The sequence below is a fragment of the Schistocerca gregaria genome, unplaced genomic scaffold (genome assembly GCF_023897955.1).
Source record: "Schistocerca gregaria isolate iqSchGreg1 unplaced genomic scaffold, iqSchGreg1.2 ptg000703l, whole genome shotgun sequence".
NCBI classification, from domain to species: Eukaryota; Metazoa; Arthropoda; class Insecta; order Orthoptera; family Acrididae; genus Schistocerca; species Schistocerca gregaria.
Genome location: NW_026062081.1, coordinates 67,501 through 75,000, shown reverse-complemented (window position 1 = coordinate 75,000; position 7,500 = coordinate 67,501). Strand labels below are relative to the sequence as shown.

At 55.0% G+C, this 7,500-nt stretch overlaps 3 non-coding genes across 3 annotated transcripts in view; all 3 read left to right on the top strand.

Annotated features, from left to right (window-relative positions):
* The first annotated feature begins 3,329 nt into the window (after positions 1-3,329).
* On the top strand, positions 3,330-5,222 carry LOC126320156 (small subunit ribosomal RNA). Its single transcript, XR_007557903.1, has one exon. It is a non-coding gene; the product is annotated as a small subunit ribosomal RNA (ribosomal RNA).
* A 365-nt stretch (positions 5,223-5,587) lies between these two features.
* Positions 5,588-5,742, top strand: LOC126320108 (5.8S ribosomal RNA). The gene has a single exon (XR_007557865.1). It is a non-coding gene; the product is annotated as a 5.8S ribosomal RNA (ribosomal RNA).
* A 188-nt stretch (positions 5,743-5,930) lies between these two features.
* LOC126320098 (large subunit ribosomal RNA) overlaps positions 5,931-7,500 on the top strand; it is a 4,222-nt gene continuing 2,652 nt past the window's right edge. The window contains exon 1 of the ribosomal RNA XR_007557856.1: positions 5,931-7,500. This exon is cut by the window's right edge and continues 2,652 nt beyond it. This is a non-coding gene — a ribosomal RNA (large subunit ribosomal RNA).

Sequence of the window (7,500 nt, the reverse complement as noted above, 5' to 3'; positions counted from 1 at the left end):
CGACATTGCACCGTCGACACTATGATAACCAGAGCAGTAGGTCCACCTATAAAAGCACAATACCCCACTCCTCCGACAACTACCATTGCTCAGATAAACCAACACACATCCTACACAGAGGGGCACCAAATATCACCCCCCGCCCTCGTGTTATACCACATGAAAAATTGCAGAAGTGAGAGACACAGACCCGCCAGCCTCTTGCTACAAGCATCGAACCGACGTGACGTATCTGACGGTGACTCAGGCATCCGCGTACTGCCACCACTATCCACCCCCCCCCTCTCTCTCTCTTCCCCCTTTCCCACAATACCAAATTTAACCAACTTTATTGCTTAACCTAACTGTGGCTGTACCAGATTATCGCTTAACCTAACTGTGGCTGTACCAGATTATCGCTTAACCTAACTGTGGCTGTACCAGATTATCGCTTAACCTAACTGTGGCTGTACCAGATTATCGCTTAACCTAACTGTGGCTGTACCAGATTATCGCTTAACCTAACTGTGGCTGTACCAGATTATCGCTTAACCTAACTGTGGCTGTACCAGATTATCGCTTAACCTAACTGTGGCTGTACCAGATTATCGCTTAACCTAACTGTGGCTGTACCAGATTATCGCTTAACCTAACTGTGGCTGTACCAGATCATCGCTTAACCTAACTGTGGCTGTACCAGATCATCGCTTAACCTAACTGGGGCTGTACCAGATTATCGCTTAACCTAACTCAATTTGTCCCTTAACCTAACTCAATTTGTCCCTTAACCTAACTCAAGTTGTCCCTTAACCTAACTCAAGTTGTCCCTTAACCTAACTCAAGTTGTCCCTTAACCTAACTCAAGTTGTCCCTTAACCTAACTCAAGTTGTCCCTTAACCTAACTCAAGTTGTCCCTTAACCTAACTCAAGTTGTCCCTTAACCTAACTCAAGTTGTCCCTTAACCTAACTCAAGTTGTCCCTTAACCTAACTCAAGTTGTCCCTTAACCTAACTCAAGTTGTCCCTTAACCTAACTCAAGTTGTCCCTTAACCTAACTCAAGTTGTCCCTTAACCTAACTCAAGTTGTCCCTTAACCTAACTCAAGTTGTCCCTTAACCTAACTCAAGTTGTCCCTTAACCTAACTCAAGTTGTCCCTTAACCTAACTCAAGTTGTCCCTTAACCTAACTCAAGTTGTCCCTTAACCTAACCCACGTTGTCCCTTAACCTAACCCACGTTGTCCCTTAACCTAACCCACGTTGTCCCTTAACCTAACCCACGTTGTCCCTTAACCTAACCCACGTTGTCCCTTAACCTAACCCACGTTGTCCCTTAACCTAACCCACGTTGTCCCTTAACCTAACCCACGTTGTCCCTTAACCTAACCCACGTTGTCCCTTAACCTAACCCACGTTGTCCCTTAACCTAACCCACGTTGTCCCTTAACCTAACCCACGTTGTCCCTTAACCTAACCCACGTTGTCCCTTAACCTAACCCACGTTGTCCCTTAACCTAACCCACGTTGTCCCTTTGCCTAACATAGTTCACTGCTCGGAATCTCTGGTGTCGTTGTTATCCTCATGTAGATGTCTTGCGAGTGTTGCTTACTTTCCACATATTCCCGCTATCCACTGTCAATTGTACTGCAATAGGACTATATCGGCCCCCCCCCCCTCTGTCCCCCTCTTTGTGTCTCTGTCCTCTCAAGCTGGTCGGTCTGGCGTGTGAGTGTTAAATGAGCCTCGCAGCTGTTCAGTTGCATTCAGATGTCGACGCCCTCAGTGTACGTCGTGGTATGGTCTGTGTCCATTGTCCGCTGATGTCGTACGCGTAACCCACACGCTGTACCGATCATCGGTAGTTACGTACAGAGTGAAGTAGTGTGATACGTGTGACTGTACGCTGGCTGTGCCCAACGGTGTCGAATCTCAATTTCCATATGTTGTGCTCGATGCTACTTGTCTCGTCTCCCAATAACAGCTAGGTTGCACTGTGGTACGCCGTAGAGGCGTGTGGGAGGAACGTACGAACGCATTGTATGTCACCCTGGGTCGCTGGGGGTGGTGGTGCGGTGAGTCAGGTCAGGTCAGGTCAGGTCAGGTCAGCGTGAGCCGTCTGATGTAGTGACGCGTGTATTCCGACTTTGTCGTATTGCCTCACACAAAGTGCTACCCTGGTGGACCGCGTTCCATATCTGGGACATGCCGCAGATGCCGGTTGACAGTGGATCGCGGAAGGGACATCGCATACTTGCGCGGGCCACCTTCCACGTGTTCTCTTCTGCACATGTCGCAGTGTGTATGTGGTCTGATGTAGCGTGTCGTGACACATGACATCCTGGCATGCAAGAATTGTTGAATTCGCAAATGTAGGTGGACATCTACGTTTACTGCCCAAGATACGCAAATGAACTGGAAATCCGTTGTTGAGCGGTTGTTCACGCTGGAGGTGAATCTGTGATGGCGACGATCGGTACAGCTATTAACCGGTTGTTTCAGCGGTACCCGCCACATCCACACACGTGACTAGGCCCATGTGGGTATGAAGCGATACGCGGCGGTGGCTTGGTGGGACTGTTCCTGGCCGGTGAAGGGGGGCCGCCCGGCGTGTTGGCCGCGCGCTGCGTGGGCGCACGCGCAACAGCCGGCTGGTGGGGGGCGCCGAGTGGCAGGAGCGCCAGCCGACGGGCCCGGCAGGCGGCGCAGCTACGCTGCGGCGCACCCTGCACGCGGCGCCTGGCGGCCAAAGTTGGTTCAGCCGAGCCCGGTGCGAAGCGCGGTGGACATCTGCAGTGTGCTGGTCTGATTGAGGACTGTGTGCGTTGAGGATGCGCCGCCGCCTGGCACTCGGCGCCGCGACGCCGTCTGCTGCTCGGTCGCCCCAGCGGTTCTCGCAGGTGGTTTGTATCGCAGTTGTGCGGACGTGTTGGCGCGTGCGCTGTGCTGGGAGAGTTCGCTTCTGCACCCAAGTGGGGCTTTGCCCTTGTGTGGCGCTGGCGTTGGAGCTGCCGGTCACCATAGGTGGCGCGTGTTGTCTCCCGCCGGCAATGCCACGACAGCACGCTCCCGGGCCTCTGTCGGCAGCGGCAAGCTCAGTTGGGAGCAAGGGTGTTCGCACTAAAACCGTCTACTCGCCTAACTCCGGGCGATTGCGCCTCTCTCGAAACCGACCAAGTACCTAGGACGGCGCTGCGCGCCGCCGGGACCTGAGAGGGTTTCGAGGTGTATCGTGCAGGGGAGCTCGGCCTCCTCCTGTTTGCAGAATAATTGAGCGGACGCTTGCGTGTTCGCGCGGGCCCCCGGGACACACTCCCGGGCGGCCGGCTGCTCAGCTCTAGTTGACGCAGCTCCCTGGTTGATCCTGCCAGTAGTCATATGCTTGTCTCAAAGATTAAGCCATGCATGTCTCAGTACAAGCCGCATTAAGGTGAAACCGCGAATGGCTCATTAAATCAGTTATGGTTCCTTAGATCGTACCCACGTTACTTGGATAACTGTGGTAATTCTAGAGCTAATACATGCAAACAGAGTCCCGACCAGAGATGGAAGGGACGCTTTTATTAGATCAAAACCAATCGGATTGGCTTGTCTGGTCCGTTTGCCTTGGTGACTCTGAATAACTTTGGGCTGATCGCACGGTCCTCGTACCGGCGACGCATCTTTCAAATGTCTGCCTTATCAACTGTCGATGGTAGGTTCTGCGCCTACCATGGTTGTAACGGGTAACGGGGAATCAGGGTTCGATTCCGGAGAGGGAGCCTGAGAAACGGCTACCACATCCAAGGAAGGCAGCAGGCGCGCAAATTACCCACTCCCGGCACGGGGAGGTAGTGACGAAAAATAACGATACGGGACTCATCCGAGGCCCCGTAATCGGAATGAGTACACTTTAAATCCTTTAACGAGTATCTATTGGAGGGCAAGTCTGGTGCCAGCAGCCGCGGTAATTCCAGCTCCAATAGCGTATATTAAAGTTGTTGCGGTTAAAAAGCTCGTAGTTGGATTTGTGTCCCACGCTGTTGGTTCACCGCCCGTCGGTGTTTAACTGGCATGTATCGTGGGACGTCCTGCCGGTGGGGCGAGCCGAAGGGGTGCTTTCGCGTCCCGAGGCGGACCCCGTTTAAATCCTACCAGGGTGCTCTTTGTTGAGTGTCTCGGTGGGCCGGCACGTTTACTTTGAACAAATTAGAGTGCTTAAAGCAGGCAAGCCCGCCTGAATACTGTGTGCATGGAATAATGGAATAGGACCTCGGTTCTATTTTGTTGGTTTTCGGAACCCGAGGTAATGATTAATAGGGACAGGCGGGGGCATTCGTATTGCGACGTTAGAGGTGAAATTCTTGGATCGTCGCAAGACGAACAGAAGCGAAAGCATTTGCCAAGTATGTTTTCATTAATCAAGAACGAAAGTTAGAGGTTCGAAGGCGATCAGATACCGCCCTAGTTCTAACCATAAACGATGCCAGCCAGCGATCCGCCGCAGTTCCTCCGATGACTCGGCGGGCAGCCTCCGGGAAACCAAAGCTTTTGGGTTCCGGGGGAAGTATGGTTGCAAAGCTGAAACTTAAAGGAATTGACGGAAGGGCACCACCAGGAGTGGAGCCTGCGGCTTAATTTGACTCAACACGGGAAACCTCACCAGGCCCGGACACCGGAAGGATTGACAGATTGATAGCTCTTTCTTGATTCGGTGGGTGGTGGTGCATGGCCGTTCTTAGTTGGTGGAGCGATTTGTCTGGTTAATTCCGATAACGAACGAGACTCTAGCCTGCTAACTAGTCGCGTGACATCCTTCGTGCTGTCAGCGATTACTTTTCTTCTTAGAGGGACAGGCGGCTTCTAGCCGCACGAGATTGAGCAATAACAGGTCTGTGATGCCCTTAGATGTTCTGGGCCGCACGCGCGCTACACTGAAGGAATCAGCGTGTCTTCCTAGGCCGAAAGGTCGGGGTAACCCGCTGAACCTCCTTCGTGCTAGGGATTGGGGCTTGCAATTGTTCCCCATGAACGAGGAATTCCCAGTAAGCGCGAGTCATAAGCTCGCGTTGATTACGTCCCTGCCCTTTGTACACACCGCCCGTCGCTACTACCGATTGAATGATTTAGTGAGGTCTTCGGACTGGTACGCGGCATCGACTCTGTCGTTGCCGATGCTACCGGAAAGATGACCAAACTTGATCATTTAGAGGAAGTAAAAGTCGTAACAAGGTTTCCGTAGGTGAACCTGCGGAAGGATCATTACCGACTAGACTGCATGTCTTTCGATGTGCGTGTCGTGTCGCGCAACACGCTACCTGTACGGCAGTGGCCGTGCGCCGCGTGCGGAACCACGCGTGCCTCTCAAAACTAGCGGAAGTGTTGTTGTTGTTGTGTGGTACGAGCGCTGAAGCTCTGGAGCGGCTGGCCTGCGGTACCTGGCGCCTGGCGCCGGTTTTGAATGACGTTCGCCCGAGTGCCTGTCCGCTCCGGTGTGGAGCCGTACGACGCCCATCGGCTGTGAGGCCGTTGGACACAAAAAAAATAGTGGAACAGGGGCCGTCAGACGCCTCAGTCCCGCAAATGCTACTGTCTTGAAAGAGACAGTGGGAGACTGAAAAGGAAAAGATCACCCAGGACGGTGGATCACTCGGCTCGTGGGTCGATGAAGAACGCAGCAAATTGCGCGTCGACATGTGAACTGCAGGACACATGAACATCGACGTTTCGAACGCACATTGCGGTCCATGGATTCCGTTCCCGGGCCACGTCTGGCTGAGGGTCGGCTACGTATACTGAAGCGCGCGGCGTTTGTCCCGCTTCGGAGACGTGGGAGTGTCGTGGTCGCCTGTGTGGCCGGCCGCGTCTCCTTAAACGTGCGATGCGCGCCCGTCGCCTGGCGGTTCGCATACCGGTACTTTCTCGGTAGCGTGCACAGCCGGCTGGCGGTGTGGCGTGCGACACCTCGTACAACGACCTCAGAGCAGGCGAGACTACCCGCTGAATTTAAGCATATTACTAAGCGGAGGAAAAGAAACTAACAAGGATTCCCCCAGTAGCGGCGAGCGAACAGGGAAGAGTCCAGCACCGAACCCCGCAGGCTGCCGCCTGTCGTGGCATGTGGTGTTTGGGAGGGTCCACTACCCCGACGCCTCGCGCCGAGCCCAAGTCCAACTTGAATGAGGCCACGGCCCGTAGAGGGTGCCAGGCCCGTAGCGGCTGGTGCGAGCGTCGGCGGGACCTCTCCTTCGAGTCGGGTTGCTTGAGAGTGCAGCTCCAAGTGGGTGGTAAACTCCATCTGAGACTAAATATGACCACGAGACCGATAGCGAACAAGTACCGTGAGGGAAAGTTGAAAAGAACTTTGAAGAGAGAGTTCAAAAGTACGTGAAACCGTTCTGGGGTAAACGTGAGAAGTCCGAAAGGTCGAACGGGTGAGATTCACGCCCATCCGGCCACTGGCCCCCGCCCTCGGCAGATGGGGCCGGCCGCCCGCGCGGAGCAATCCGCGGCGGGGTCGTGTCCGGTTGCCTTTCCACTCGCCGCGGGGTGGGGCCGTTCCGGTGTGCGGTGGGCCGCACTTCTCCCCTAGTAGGACGTCGCGACCCGCTGGGTGCCGGCCTACGGCCCGGGTGCGCAGCCTGTCCTTCCGCGGGCCTCGGTTCGCGTCTGTTGGGCAGAGCCCCGGTGTCCTGGCTGGCTGCTCGGCGGTATATCTGGAGGAGTCGATTCGCCCCTTTGGGCGCTCGGGCTCCCGGCAAGCGCGCGCGGTTCTTCCCGGATGACGGACCTACCTGGCCCGGCCCCGGACCCGCGCCGCTGTTGGCTCGGGATGCTCTCGGGCGGAATAATCGCTCCCGTCAGCGGCGCTTCAGCTTTGGACAATTTCACGACCCGTCTTGAAACACGGACCAAGGAGTCTAACATGTGCGCGAGTCATTGGGCTGTACGAAACCTAAAGGCGTAATGAAAGTGAAGGTCTCGCCTTGCGCGGGCCGAGGGAGGATGGGGCTTCCGCGCCCTTCACGGGGCGGCGGCCTCCGCACTCCCGGGGCGTCTCGTCCTCATTGCGAGGTGAGGCGCACCTAGAGCGTACACGTTGGGACCCGAAAGATGGTGAACTATGCCTGGCCAGGACGAAGTCAGGGGAAACCCTGATGGAGGTCCGTAGCGATTCTGACGTGCAAATCGATCGTCGGAGCTGGGTATAGGGGCGAAAGACTAATCGAACCATCTAGTAGCTGGTTCCCTCCGAAGTTTCCCTCAGGATAGCTGGTGCTCGTACGAGTCTCATCCGGTAAAGCGAATGATTAGAGGCCTTGGGGCCGAAACGACCTCAACCTATTCTCAAACTTTAAATGGGTGAGATCTCCGGCTTGCTTGATATGCTGAAGCCGCGAGCAAACGACTCGGATCGGAGTGCCAAGTGGGCCACTTTTGGTAAGCAGAACTGGCGCTGTGGGATGAACCAAACGCCGAGTTAAGGCGCCCGAATCGACGCTCATGGGAAACCATGAAAGGCGTTGGTTGCTTAAGACAGCAG